The following is a 14,532-nucleotide window of genomic DNA, read 5'->3' on the forward strand; positions in this document are numbered from 1 at the left end:
GTGATTGAATAGCTTTATTAAGGCTCCGATTCATATGGTTGCACCTTTTGCCCTTGTCTAGAAACGATGGTTGGTCTGAAGACTCTTGAATAAAAGTTCAGCTTTATACTTCTTGACATTTCTGTGCTTCATTTGTCAACATACATACTGTATCTATCTATCCAGACAAAAATCATGTTTTGAAAATTATCCTTGATCTGAGACAGAATTGTAGAAGCACTTCAAACAATATAATTTTAAAAGGTTTACTACTGTGTAGTAGTATAATGTGGTATGTTATGCACTTCAAATGGAATGTGTGACGGTGAATTCCTTTCGAAAGTATAGAGTCTCTTGGTTGGTTATGGGGTTGAGTTCTCGTGACATGTGATCTGCTCGGCCACCAAGGCCATGATAAATTAAGACTTATTGCAAATAACCCATTCTGGTCAGGCCATGGCATGTTAGTGTCTGTTGAACTGTTAAAGGCTTACCTGACATGAGTGCTCTCAAACTGACAGTGGATGTGGATGCTTATTTCTTACTGACCTGTATGGACTGCCTTGTTTTAACCCTATACCATTGTACAGTACAGTTGATCTGGTCAACAGCACTGTCGAAAGGTCCCCTTTTAAAATATACATTATGGATATCGAAACCATGCAAAAGATATGTGTTGTTTAAAAATATAGTTTTTGTAAAGAAGCTTATATTTTTCAGGGTACGGGACCCAGTGTATGTTTCTAAGAAAAACAATAAAGACAAGAATACCGATTTAACTAGGGTGAGTATCAATGGCCCAATAAACTGAAAACAAACAACGTATTGTTCACTTCTACAGTGTCCGAGAAGGATTTCCATTTTTTAGCTTAGATGGGGACTGATTCAGCAGAGAGAAATGAAAAACTCTTAATGTTGAAGGGATTACACACTGAACAGCTTTCTGTAATCAAAATCAAAACAGCAGTTTTGTCAGCCTATATTACTTCAGCCAATGTGAGGTGTTGGACAGGCCACATATTAGTAGGTTATGTAATCCGCCATTTTTTTCTATCACACAAACGTAGAAAAATCTGCGGAAAAGGCCCTATCTTTAACTAAAGAGTTTCTTTATTATAACAACGTTTTTTTGATTAAAAAATTGTTTTGTAAATTAGTTATTTCTGTATAAATGTATTTTTATTGGAATAATGATTAAAAAAATGTGATCAAACCTTTTTGTGTTTTTGCTTCTTGCATCCTCATACTGGGATCTAACATAAAACATGAGCTCTTACAGAAACACCAGTGCTATTAACATACTCCTTCAGATTCCTGTCATTTTCCTCAGATCCACCTCACTTTACAGACGGGTGGGTTGTTAAAATGTCTTTTGAAAACATCAATACATTTGCACAATAAGCACTTGTTGTCTTTCAAATACGTCGTTACATTTGTTAGCTAGCCCAATTGTAGCCATATTAACATAGACGTCTCTGGAAACGCGGGAACATTGCCTTTAAAAGGTGCATAGCTGAAAAGGGGCATTTGGATTGAATCCGGGACTTAGTTGAGACTGAGCTCTGTAACAGTAACATTTAAGTCATTTAGCAGATGCTCTTATCCAGAGAGACTTACAGGAGTAATTAGGGTAAAGTGCCTTGCTCAAGGGCACATCAACAGATTTTTCACCTAGTCAGCACAGGGATTTGAACCAGCAACCTTTCAGTTACTGGCCAAACCTCTTAACCGCTAGGCTACCTGCCGCCCATCATCAATGTTATCAATGTTATCCTCATAATGTGAAGACATACAGTAGCAGGTTACACCAAATACCAGTATGCCATACAGTATCGCAGATAGCGATGGTTCAATATGTTCTCATTTCATTATCATGCAGTTTCTAGCACATAGAATTAGAATGGTCAGAGGTTCCAAGCCCCTTCTACTCATTATATTTCTATGTCATAGCATTTCAACACAGCACTGTGCTCTAACACTAGCAAAAGAGCACATTCTTATGCACATCAAACCAGATCTTCCCATTCAAGGTCTACTAGTACAACGAGAACATCCATCACAAGCCCCTGCCTGGTTTCAACAGACATACAGATACCCCCCCACCACATCACAGCTCATCTCATATGACCAGGGGTTTACGGGGCGCCTTTTAAAACCGGAGTAAACTGAAAGGTCATTGACCCAGCATGGGGATGGTAGACCATCAACTCAGTGGTTTCATAGAGACCTCCAGAAGGTTCACATTCAAACACACAGACAAAGAGGAATGGGGGGAACAGGGAGAGCGGGGATCGAGACCTGCTGCTCTAGCTGATTTATATGGAAATCTATATTTAACTCCAAATGGTTGCATGCGTCTCAAATGACAACCTATTCCCAACATACTGCACTACTTTCGACCTATGGGCTCTGGTCAAAAGTACTATATAGGGGATAGGGAGCCCTTTAGGACACAACCTATATTTACCTTAAATTGTTTGTTTAGACTGAGATGTTACACGTTTAGAAAGCACACGGTGCAGAATACATGTTTACATCACGTTTATTGCAAACATCATTAAAGTCATCCATTAAATTGGTACCTCTCTGCACTTCACTCCACAACACAGTCTTGTGGCTCTTCGCTCTTTCCCTGAGGGCTGAAGGTCATGGGTTAATTTTACCACTCTGTGTACAGGCTACAGGCAATGGGGGTTGAGGTTGGGTTCAGGCCAGACCCGGGTTCAAATACAATTTGAAATCTTTCAAATGCTTTGGAATGTTTGCTCTAGTCTGCCTGGAGTGCCAGGTAGGCGGGCTTTGCACTTTTGAGACTTTTCTATTGATTCCATTGCAACAGGCAAGCTAAATCAAGGCCCCGTGTAGCTCAGTTGGTAGAGCATGGCGCTTGCAACGCCAGGGTTGTGGGTTCGTTTCCTACGGAGGGCCAGTATGAAAAAAATAAAATACAAAAATAAAATAAATGTATGCACTCACTAACTGTAAGTCGCTCTGGATAAGAATGTTTGCTAAAATGTAAAAATCAAGCACAAATACAGTATTTGAAAGTATTTAAAATAGTATTTGAACCCAGGTCTGGTTCAGGGCCTGTGATTGGTCTGATAGATGGACATTTCTCAGTTGTGGCTGGGCCTCCAGGCCCCCCCCCGGTCCTCCTCTCCTCTGATGTACAGCAGCTCATTACCACGACCTGATAAAAGGGCCCATTATCCATTCACACACACATCGCACTTTGAACTCCAGAGGAATCTCTGTATAGTGCACTACTTTTGAACAGAGCACTATGGGCCCTTGTCAAAAGTAATGCACTAAATAGGGAATAGGGTGCCATTTGAGATGCAACCTACTGTCTTACATAACTGAACTGAACCCATAGCAGCAATATCGGAGACCAAGCAGGCAGTCTTTGTCTCTACCAATTTCTCACAGTGTGATAGACTGCACTGGATCGCTCAATGATGCCACACAGGTTTGATTAGTGCGGTTGAATGTTAGGGATTCAGGGAAGAATAAATGGTGGTCTAGTCAGCAAGCCTGGGGATTTATAGTGTAGGCTGCTATGTTGGATGAAAACAGACCACTGTAGAGTGTTTGTGGATTAAACATCCACATGAAAATATTTCAACAGCCATTACAGCCTTATTATACAGATACACTGAACAAAAATAAGGAAATCAGTCAATTGAAATAAATTCATTAAGCCATAATCTTTGGATTTCACATGACTGGGTATACAGATATGCATCTGTTGGTCACGGATACCTTAAAAAAAAGGTAGGGGTGTGGACCAGAAAACCAGTCAGTATCTGGTGTGACCACTATTTGCCTTATGCATCGTGATACAGCTCCTTTGCATAGAGTTGATAGGCTGTTGATTGTGGCCTGTGGAATGTTGTCCCACTCCTCTTCAATGGCTTTGCGAAGTTGCTGGATATTGGCGGGAACTGGAACACGCTGTCATACACGTCGACCTAGAGCATCCCAAACATGCTCAATGGGTGACATGTCTGGTGAGTATGCAGGCCATGGAAGAACTGGGACATTTTCAGCTTCCAGGAATTGTGTACAGATCCCTGCGACATGGGGCCATGCATTGTCATGCTGAAACATGAGGTGATGGCGGCGGATGAATGGCACGACAATGGACCTCAGTATCTCGTCACGGTATCTCTGTACATTCAAATTGCCATCGATAAAATGCAATTGTGTTCGTTGTCCGTAGGTTATGCCTGCCCATACCATAACCTCACCGCCACCATGGGGCACTCTGTTCACAACGTTGACATCAGCAAACCGCTCGCCCACACGACGTCATACACGCTGTCTGCCATCTGCCCAGTACAGTTGAAACCGGGATTCATCCATGCAGAGCACACTTCTCCAGTGTGCCAGTGGCCATCAAAGGTGAGCATTTGCCCACTGAAGTCAGTTACGACACCGAACTGCAGTCAGGTCAAGACACTGGTGAGGACGACAAGAATGTAGATGAGCTTCCCTGAGATGGTTTCTGACAGTTTATGCTGAAATTATTTGGTTGTGTAAACCCCCAGTTTCATCAGCTGTCCGGGTGGCTGGTCTCAGACGATCCCACAGACGAAGAAGCCGGATGTGGAGGTCCTGGGCTGGGTGGTTACACGTGGTCTACGGTTGTGAGGCCGGTTGGATGTACTGCCAAATTCTCTAAAACGACATTGGAAGCGGCTTATGGTAGAGAAATGAACATTCAATTCTCTGGCAACAGCTCTGGTGGACATTCCTGCAGTCAGCATGCCAATTGCACTCTCCCTCAAAACGTGAGACATCTGTGGCTCCCGAGTGGCGCAGTGGTCTAAGGCAGTGCCACTAGAGATCCTGGTTCGAATCCAGGCTCTGTCGTAGCCGGCCGCGACCGGGAGACCCATGGGGCGGCGCACAATTGGCCCAGGGTATGGGAGGGAATGGCCGGCAGGGATGTAGCTCAGTTGGTAGAGCATGGCATTTGCATCGCCAGGGTTGTGGGTTCGATTCCCACGGGGGGCCAGTATGAAAAAAAGAATAATGTATGCACTCACTAACTGTAAGTCGCTCTGGATAAGAGCGTCTGCTAAATTATGTAAATGTGGCATTGTGTTGTGGGACAAAACTGCACATTTTAGAGTGGCCTTTTATTGTCCCCTGCACAAGGTATACCTATGTAATGATCATGCTGTTTAATCAGCTTCTTGATATGGCACACTTGTCAGGTGGATTGGCAAAGAAAAATGCTCATTAACAGGGATGTAAATACATTTGTGCACAAAATTTGAGAGAAATCAGCTTTTTGTGCGCATGGAACATTTCTGGGATCTTTTATTTCAGCTCATGAAACATGGGACCAACACTTTACATGTTTATATTTTTGTTCAGTATAGTATAGATGTAAAGGAATAGCAGTTGTGTTGACGTGCACACACATAGTGCCATGGCATTATCTTTGTTGAACATATGGGTTTGATACATACAGTGACGGACAGAGAGAGAATAAGATGGCTTCTATCATAATGAGATTTAATAAAATGTCTCCATTATTTGACAACTTGTGCCAAGTTAAGAACTTAATTGTGTTACATAAAAAGGCAGTTCTAACTTAACTTGTGGGGCATTTTGAAGTAACAACACAAAAAAAGCAATTAAGCCATAGATTCACGAACGACTGTAATTCGAAGTAATTCTCTATTTAAAATAGAAAATCCATCGCTACCTTTTTCTTGCAGGCTAGCTAACTCTATTTGACTCCATTTGAATGCATCTGTCACCATGACAACTGGTTTCTTTTGACTTGTCATGCCTGTGGGAGGTTTCACACAGCTTTTTCTAATTTCACAGTATGTGAATATCTCCGTTCAGTAATTAGAATCCCATACATTCTCATTTTCTATGTCCAGACAATGCTCATAAATATACAAGCCCAAAATGTCCACACTCCCCCTCTCTCTGTTTCTCTTACACACACACACACACACATACATAGACACGTACATACACACACACGCACACACACAAACACACACAAAGCCTTACACACGCACGCATGAGAATAAAAGTCTCAAAATCCAATTATCTGGAAGGATGAGCTGAGCTCTTTTTTTAACTCTACCTCTAAACAAAAAGGAGAGGAATAGGAAGTAGCCTAGTACCACTTCCCTTGTTCCTTTAAAGGGCAGAAAGGTCTTAAGTGATAACACTTGACTTGGTGACACAGAACCAGGATATGTCAGTTGGCCCGAAATGCCACAGAGTAGTTCAAAAGGGGCCAATGTTCTTGGGCGTGTGATGTCACCCCAGATGCCTGCAGCTCTACTCGACTGTCCATGATCTGGAGATAAGTTAGAGGTTAGTGACTGGTTTTTCCAGAAATCTCCAGGTCAGAGATTACACATGAAAAAGATAGAATTCATTATTCATGCATACATTTGCATGCCTCTGGGCTCTGGTCTGCTGTGGCTACTCTCTTCACCTCTACCAAGCTGTCCAAACTGTCTGGACCAAAAAGTTACATTATATAAAGTCTGATTGTAGTGCCAGTGATGAAAAATATGTACATTGAAAATGAACACTATTGGTTAGCAATTACGTAGACATATAAATGTTGATATAAAAAAATTAGATGTCAACTTAATAAAAATAATAATAACAATACATTTTTCATTGAAAAACTATTGCAATGTGCTACAGTGAGTGCATAAGCTAAAAAAAAATTAGGGGCATAGACAACAAGGTACACAACCTTACAAAGGCAGACACATAGCAAGAACACAGATAACTCGTGTAATGTATTGAATAATCCTGCTGCAATAACTTTCATTCCTGGTGGCACTTAGTGCATTCTGAGCTGCAGTACAGTACTCTATATTTAAATGTTGGTATCTAATACCACCTGCCATACATATGTATGTACCTCATTTTTTAGCTTATGCACTCACTGTAGCACATTGCAATAGTTTTTCTATGAAAAATGTATTGTTATTATTATTTTTATTAAGTTGATTAGATATTCACATCTAATTTTTTCTAATCAACATTTATTTGTCACATGCTTTGTAAACAACAGGTGTAGACTAACAGTGAAATGCTTACTTACGGGCCCTTCCCAACAATGCAGAGCGAAGAAAATAGAGAAATAATAGAAAAGTAATAATACAAGTAATAATAAATTCACAATGAGTAGCGGTAACTTGGCTATATACACAGGGTACCAGTACCGAGTCAATGTGCAGGGCAATGAGGTAATTGAGGTAGATATGTACATATAACTAGGAATAAAGTGACTAGTCAACAGGACAGGTAATAAACAGTAGCAGCAGCATATGTGATGAGTCAAAAAAGTTACTGTAAGAACGGTCAATGCAGATAGTCCGGGTAGCTATTTGGTTAACTATTTAACTAACTATTTAGCAGTCTTACAGCTTGTGGGCAGAAGCTGTTCAGGGTCCTGTTGGTTCCTTACTTGGTGCATCAGTACCGCTTGCCGTGCGGTAGCAGAGAGAACAGTCTATGACTTTGGTGGTTGGACAATTTGTAGGGCCTTCCTCTGACACCGCCTGGTATAGAGGTCCTGGATGGCAGGGAGCTTGGCCCCAGTGATGTGCTGGGCCATACGCACTACCCTCTGTAGCGCCTTGCGGTCAGATGCCAAGCAGTTGCCATACCAAGCGGTGATGCAGCCAGTCAAGATGCTCTCAATGGTGCCAAATCTTGGCATTGTCGTGCCCTCTTCACGACTGTGTTAGTGTGTGTGGACCATGATAGATCCTTAGCTCCACTACGGCCCGTCCATGTGAATGGGAGCGTGCTCGGCCCTCTGTTTCCTGTAGTCCACGATCAGCTCCTTTGTCTTGCTGATGTTGAGGGACTCTGACCTCATCCCTATAGGCTGTCTCATCGTCATCGGTGATCAGGCCTACCACCATCGTGTCTTCAGGAAACTTAACGATGATGTTGGAGTTGTGCATGGCCACAAAGTCATGGGTGAACAGGGAGTACAGGAGGGGAATAAGTACGTACCCCTGAGGGGCCCCCATGTTGAGGGTTGCGTACCCTCACCACCTGGGGGGCAGCCCGTCAGGAAGTCCAGGATCCAGTTGCAGAGAGAGGTGTTCAGTCCCAGGGTCCTTAGCTTAGTGATGAGCTTGGAGGGCACTAGTCAATGAACAGTATTCTCACATAGGTGTTCCTCTTGTCCAGGTGGAATAGGCAGTGTGGAGTGCAATAAAGATTGCATCATCTGTGGATCTGTTGGAGCGGTATGCGAATTGGAGTTGGTCCAGGGTGTCTGGGATGATGGTGTTGATGTGAGCTATGACCAGCCTTTCAAAGCATTTCATGGCTACAGATGTGAGTGCTACAGGCCAATAGTTACCTTGGCGTTCTTGGGCACAGAGACTATGGTGTTCTGCTTGAAACCTATAGGTATTACAGATTTCTCAATCCCATCAGATGAATCCCGGAACATATTCCAGTCTGTGCTAGCGAAACAGTCCTGTAGCTTTATCAGACCACTTCCGTATTGAGCTTGTCCCTGGTACTTCCTGTTTGAGTTTTTGCTTGTGAGCAGGAATCAGGAGGATAGGGTTATGGTCAGATTTGCCAAATGGAGGGTGAGAAAGAGCGTTGTATTCGTTTCTGTGAGTAAAGCTGATCTTGAGTTTTTTCACCTCTAGTTGCACAGGTGACATGCTGGTAGAAATTAGGTAAAATGGATTTCAGTTTTCCTTGATTAAAATCACCGGCCTTTGGATGAGCATTTTCTTGTTTGCTTATGGCCCTGTACAGCTCGTTGAGTGCGGTCTTTGTGCCAGCATCGGTATGTGGTGGTAAATAGACAGCCACGAGAAATATAAATGAAAACTCTCTTGGTAAATAGTATGGTCTACAGCTTATCATGAGGTATTCTAACTCAGGCGAGCAGAACCTAGAGACTTCCTTAATATTAGGGATTGCGCACCAGCTGTTGTTAACAAAGAGACACACACCTCCCCCCTTGAGCTTACCCGATGCATAGAAAAACCACTGAACATGTTTCCTCTTTCTAAAATGTGGATGTGATCCTGATTAAATGGATTGTTTTTACTACATTGTTTTTACAAAGCCATTTAACTTTTCTCAGGGCTCTAGAGGTCACGTGTCTACAAACTCGTTTATTCAATGTAAACAATGGCCCAGCTTAGCTAGTGTTTACCATACTGCAATGTAGAGGCCTCAGTTTCAGCCTGGTGACCAAGGCAAAACAGAGCTAGACAATGATATCTTGTTGATGGCTATACCTGACAATGGATCCAAGGCTTTGAAGGATTAGTTGACATGTACTGTTGGTGGTTGATTTGTTGTACTGAGCTGCTCCACACATACACACATTAGCATGAGGATTATACAATCATCCAAGTTTTGAATGAAGGCTTTCAGGCTAGTTTCATCACATTTAGAAATTAGTTTTTCTCATATCACTATATTGCGCCATAGCTGACTAACAACCTAAAGAGGTTCACTCGCGTGACCTTCCCCTCACATGAACAAATAAAATATGTTTTTTTATATTTTGTTAAGATAGCAAACAATTTGTGCAGTTTGTGAAAGTTGAAAGCAAACACACAGTTTGTCCATTTGTGTAATGGAAGGGAAATGGAGTGAACAAATGTTGTGGTAGATCTAATAGTGCATTTCCTTTGTGGTGGTTCTGAAAACCCTTTTAGGAACTGACACTTCACCCACAGAAAGGGCAGCATGTTTATTCAATGAGTCAATGTGTTTGTAACTGTTTAAATAACCCATAGATCAATGTTTTATCTTTCATTTAATTTCAATACGTGACTTATATAGCGTACTGAGTATTAACAGATTGTAATGACCTTAATTTTCTATTGGAATATTGCCCTATATTGGGTTCCGACACCATATCTTGGGGAAGGCCATGGACCCGGAAAACATGCTGCACCACCAACTTAGCCGTCTCCCGGGCCGACGGGAGTTTGGGAAGGGGAATGAAGTGGGCAGCCTTCGAGAACCGGTCCACAACAACCAGGATGACTGTGTGTCCATCAGAGGGGGGTAGGGCGGAAATGAAATCCAGCGAGATGTGGGACCAGGGGTGCTTGGGGATAGGCAGGGGTCAGAGCAGCCCTGCCGCGGGCTGATGTGAGGTCTTTATGCGCACGCACACCGGGCAAGCAGCCACGAAGGCACGCGTATCCCCCTCAGCAGATGGCCACCAGAATCTCCTATGCAGGAACTCCAACGTCCTGGTGCCCACCGGATGGCTGGTGAGGTCGGACAAGTGCGCCCACTGAAGCAGTCGCGAGAAGGCAGCCTTGGGTACGTACATCCTCCCCGATGGACCTCCGCCCGTCGGGCTCCCGGGGCAGCAATCAGGGCGTTGGGGACAATGGGGTCGTCCCGCTCCACCAGGTCCACGGGGTCGAACTGCTGGGAGAGCGCGTCAGGCTACCCCGGACGGTATGAGATGGTGAACCGGAACCTGAAGAAGAACAACACCCACCTGGCCTAGCACGAGTTCAGCCTTTTGGCCCCCTGAATGTAGGCTGAGTTCTTGTGGTCAGTCCATACGACGAATGGATGGGCGGCCCCCTCTAGCCAATGCCTCCACTCCCCCAGGGCGAACTTGACTGCTAGCAGCTCACGGTTCCGCACGTCGTAATTCCGGCTCCGCTGGGGACAGCCGACGGGAGAAAAACGTGCAGGGGTGAGTCTTACCGTCCGTGAGGAACCGCTGGGACAGGATTGCTCCCTCCGCAACGTCTGAAGCGTCCACCTCCACAATGAATAGCAGGGACGGATCAGGATGCCCGAGGACCGGGGCCAATGTAAAGCGGCGCTTAAGCGCATCAAATGCGTTCCCCGCTTCCGGGGTCCAGGCGAAGGAGCATACGCTCGTCTGGGTGAGGGCTGTCAGGGGAATGGCTAGGGAGCTAAAATTGCGAATAAATCACCTTTAAAAATTAACTTCTCCGTCTTGACGTAGAGCTGGTGACGGAGAAGGTGTTGGAAGACCTGCCGAACGTGCTGCTGGTGTTCACTCATGTCCTTCAAAAATATTAGGATGTCATCCAAATACACGAAGACGCTGTAGTCGAGGAGGTCCCGGAGCACGTCATTGACCAATGCCTGGAACACCGCAGGCGCGTTGACTAGAACGAACGGCATGACTTGGTACTCGTAATGCCCACTGGGTGTGTTAAAAGCCGTCTTCCACCTGAATCCTCACCAGGTTGTAGGCATCACGTAAGTCCAGCTTGGTGAAGACCCGGACTCTCTGCAACGACTCAAATGCCGTCGTCATCAGGGGAAGTGGGTAGCGGTTCTTAACCGTGATGTCGTTGAGCGCCCGTTAATCAATGCACGGCCGCTGCCCACCGTCCTTTTTCCCCATGAAGAAGAAGCTCGCGCCCACAGGTGAGGTAGAGGGACGGATGTGACCCTCGACGAGAAAACAATCGCCCTCGTGTGGGCATGGCGCCCGGAAGGAGATCAATAGCGCAGTCGTAAGGCCTGTGAGGAGGTAGGCTCTTGGCACGCCTCTTACTTAACACCTCCCCCAGATCCCAATACACTCTGGGAACATCTGCCAGGTCTGGGCCGGTGACGGAGTCTGTAGCTGCCGTCCTCCTGGTGGCAACCGCCACTAGGGCAGTAGACTGTTCGGAGTGCGGGACCTGGGGACGAGGTCACCTTGCGGACATGCCGTGAGCCGCCTCCCGGCCTCGTGCCCACGACACCACCCGAGAGGTGTCGAACACCTTGCATAGCTCCCGGGTGAATTGGTAGGAGTCGGAGCACGCCGGAGTTTGGCTCACCCACTCCACGGTAGCCCAGGAAAGGGCCCGACCCGTCAACAGAGTGATGATGTTGGCCACCCGGCCCTGCTCCATTGGGAAGTAGGAGGGTTGTAGGCTGAATACCAGGGAAGACTGGGTGAGGAATTCCCTGCAGCCCTCTGGGCGTCCGTCATACCTCTCCGGAGGTGGTAGGCGGGGTTCCCGCGATGTCGCAGGCGAGACTGGAGACACCGCTGCCGCGGCTTCCGCTCTGCCGGCTGCCGGGGTTGGTCGGGTGTCCACCCGGCTCTGCACGGCGATCGTCAGCTGGCGGAGATTCTCTGTGATCTGCTGCAGGTTGCGGTCATGTTGGTTCAGGATAGCTCCCTGTGTTGCCAATGCGCTCCGATACTGTGCTGCCTCCGCTGGGTCCATATTGGCTCAGTTTTCTGTAAGGGTTGGGGTGAGGTGTGACCCAGCTGCGGTGCAGGATATACAGTAGCCAGTAGGCAGAGATGGTGAAACAAGGATCTTTACTGGTGGTCCCGAACCCAAAATACAAAATAACGGACTTATCACGATAAAAGAAAGGCGGAGCAAATAAGTCTCCAAAAACCGTCTGACAGTTAAAATACGAAATACTATCTAAGACTGAAACAAATAACGAAACAGGGAGAACACTTCTCAAGTACCTGTACATAGATCTCCAATCAGACACTGAGTAGTACTGCTGGACATAGAAAAACTAGCAGAGAAAACTGAGCAAGGGAACACAGGGAAGTGAGGGCATAAATACACAGGTGAACCGATAGACACAGGTGACACCAATAGGATGATGATTAGTCCCGACTGTAAGTGAGGAGGTGCCTAAGGTTGTCGGAGGATGACACCTAGTGGGTCACTCCGGAACTGCGACCCCCTCCTGTAACAATTAGCATAACCCCGTCCTGTTATTATTTTATTTTTAGCACTAGTACTACGACTTGATTGTTTTCCCTGCAAGTTACCACACACTTGCTGTGGACACAGCATGTGTGCTTGATTGAAAAACATGGCAAAAATGTATTGTTCATGAAATTATGCTTAAATCCGACATATTCCCATCCCCATAATCCAAATATTTGGCCACCCAAACATTGCAAATCAAAGCCACATGTAAACAATGTTTCATTTGAAAGCGTTTGATCTCTGAGCCTATTCTTGTGGAACTCCAGAGGTTTGTGACTGGGGTGATGCACTCCAGGCCGATAAGCATAGCTTTATGACTTGGGTTTCGGAGGATCATTTTTTGAAAAAGAAAAAGAAAACAACTGTCAACTAATTGGCAAAAGTAGCAAGCACTGGAAAAACTACAAAGTGATTCCACATGGGAGATGTAGAAAGCAGCATTGTTAGCAGTAGCACTGTAGAGAGCAGACAGAGAGAGAGGAGAGGAGAGGGAGGAGGTTTCAAGGCATCTCCTGCATCAGTATACTCCCAGGACTAGCTAGTACTTTTATGCTTTCGTTGTAAAAAAACAAACAATAAAACATTACAAAATAGAAAGTTGGGACGTATGTATGCCAGAGGAGCGAGTGTTCTTTGCCAATTAACTCAGAATGATGGCGGTCTAGGATTGACGGATGACTACATTTGAGATTACTCTGGCTCATGACCATAATCTAGTTGTCTGCTGTCTTCCATTGCAGATGTCAGAGAGCCATGCAAAGCTATTTGGCATGTTGTGCTGAAATCCACAGCTCCGGCCTAATGAAAGCTATGAGATATGTGGTTGCATGCCATGATCCAGTGATCTTGTGAATGACAGAGAGAGAGGCTTCTTCTCCTCTCTGAACCACTGTGCACTCCTCTGAATTTCCCATCACTATTGACTCAAAACAAAGTGTGTGTGCACTGTGGGCTCTAGCTGACAACAGACATAGACACACTCACACTTACATGCACACAAATACACACACACAAACACACACAAATCTGCATCTATAATTGACTTACAGTACCTTTACTGCTGAAAGTAATGGCATGTTTCTCAGTGATTCCATTGGATGAGTCTCAGTTTGTTGGGTCTTGATAGGACGGTATCAACTAGCCTACAATTACCAAACAAAAATTATTAGGGTTAGTATGCAGTCACAATCCATAATAACACATTAGGTTAAACTGTAAGCAGGGTGCATAATGCTTTTCATTTAGCATATTTGGACTAAGTATTTGATAGGAACATCTGTCTTTGCTCTGACGTGGATTGTTGTTCCCTAGTTGAAACTCATATCGTATTAAACCTGATTTATAGTACCAGCTCTTGCTCTTTCTTGAGGACCTGAGTTTAACCTATTACATCCCTATATTAGACAGTCCTTGCATTGACACCCAGTGGAGGACCCAGCCATCACTACCAGCCAGGCAGACACAGTAAATATCACCAGCGGGTGAAGTCAGAGGAGTAATGAAATCTGATTGAGCCTGATGTCTGCAGGCAGCTCGTTCTCATTGCAAAGGAACGGAGAGGTTTGGAGCGGAGCAGAGCGGCGAGGGTTGTCCTCTAAACTTGTGCCTGATCTGCAATTCCAATTAGCACTTTGCTGACTAATGAGAGGGCCAAGAGTCTTTATGCTGTTGTTAAATGATGGCGTTCTAAATTAGACACGTCTCTGTTTAATGCATGTTTTATTTATAATGAGAGTGTCTGCAGGGCCACTGTGGATTCCTTCCCACAGCAGAGTGGAGGACAATTGTGGTTGCGTACCAAATGGCACCCTATTCCGTT

The sequence above is a fragment of the Coregonus clupeaformis genome, chromosome 21, assembly GCF_020615455.1.
Source record: "Coregonus clupeaformis isolate EN_2021a chromosome 21, ASM2061545v1, whole genome shotgun sequence".
NCBI lineage: Eukaryota > Metazoa > Chordata > Actinopteri > Salmoniformes > Salmonidae > Coregonus > Coregonus clupeaformis.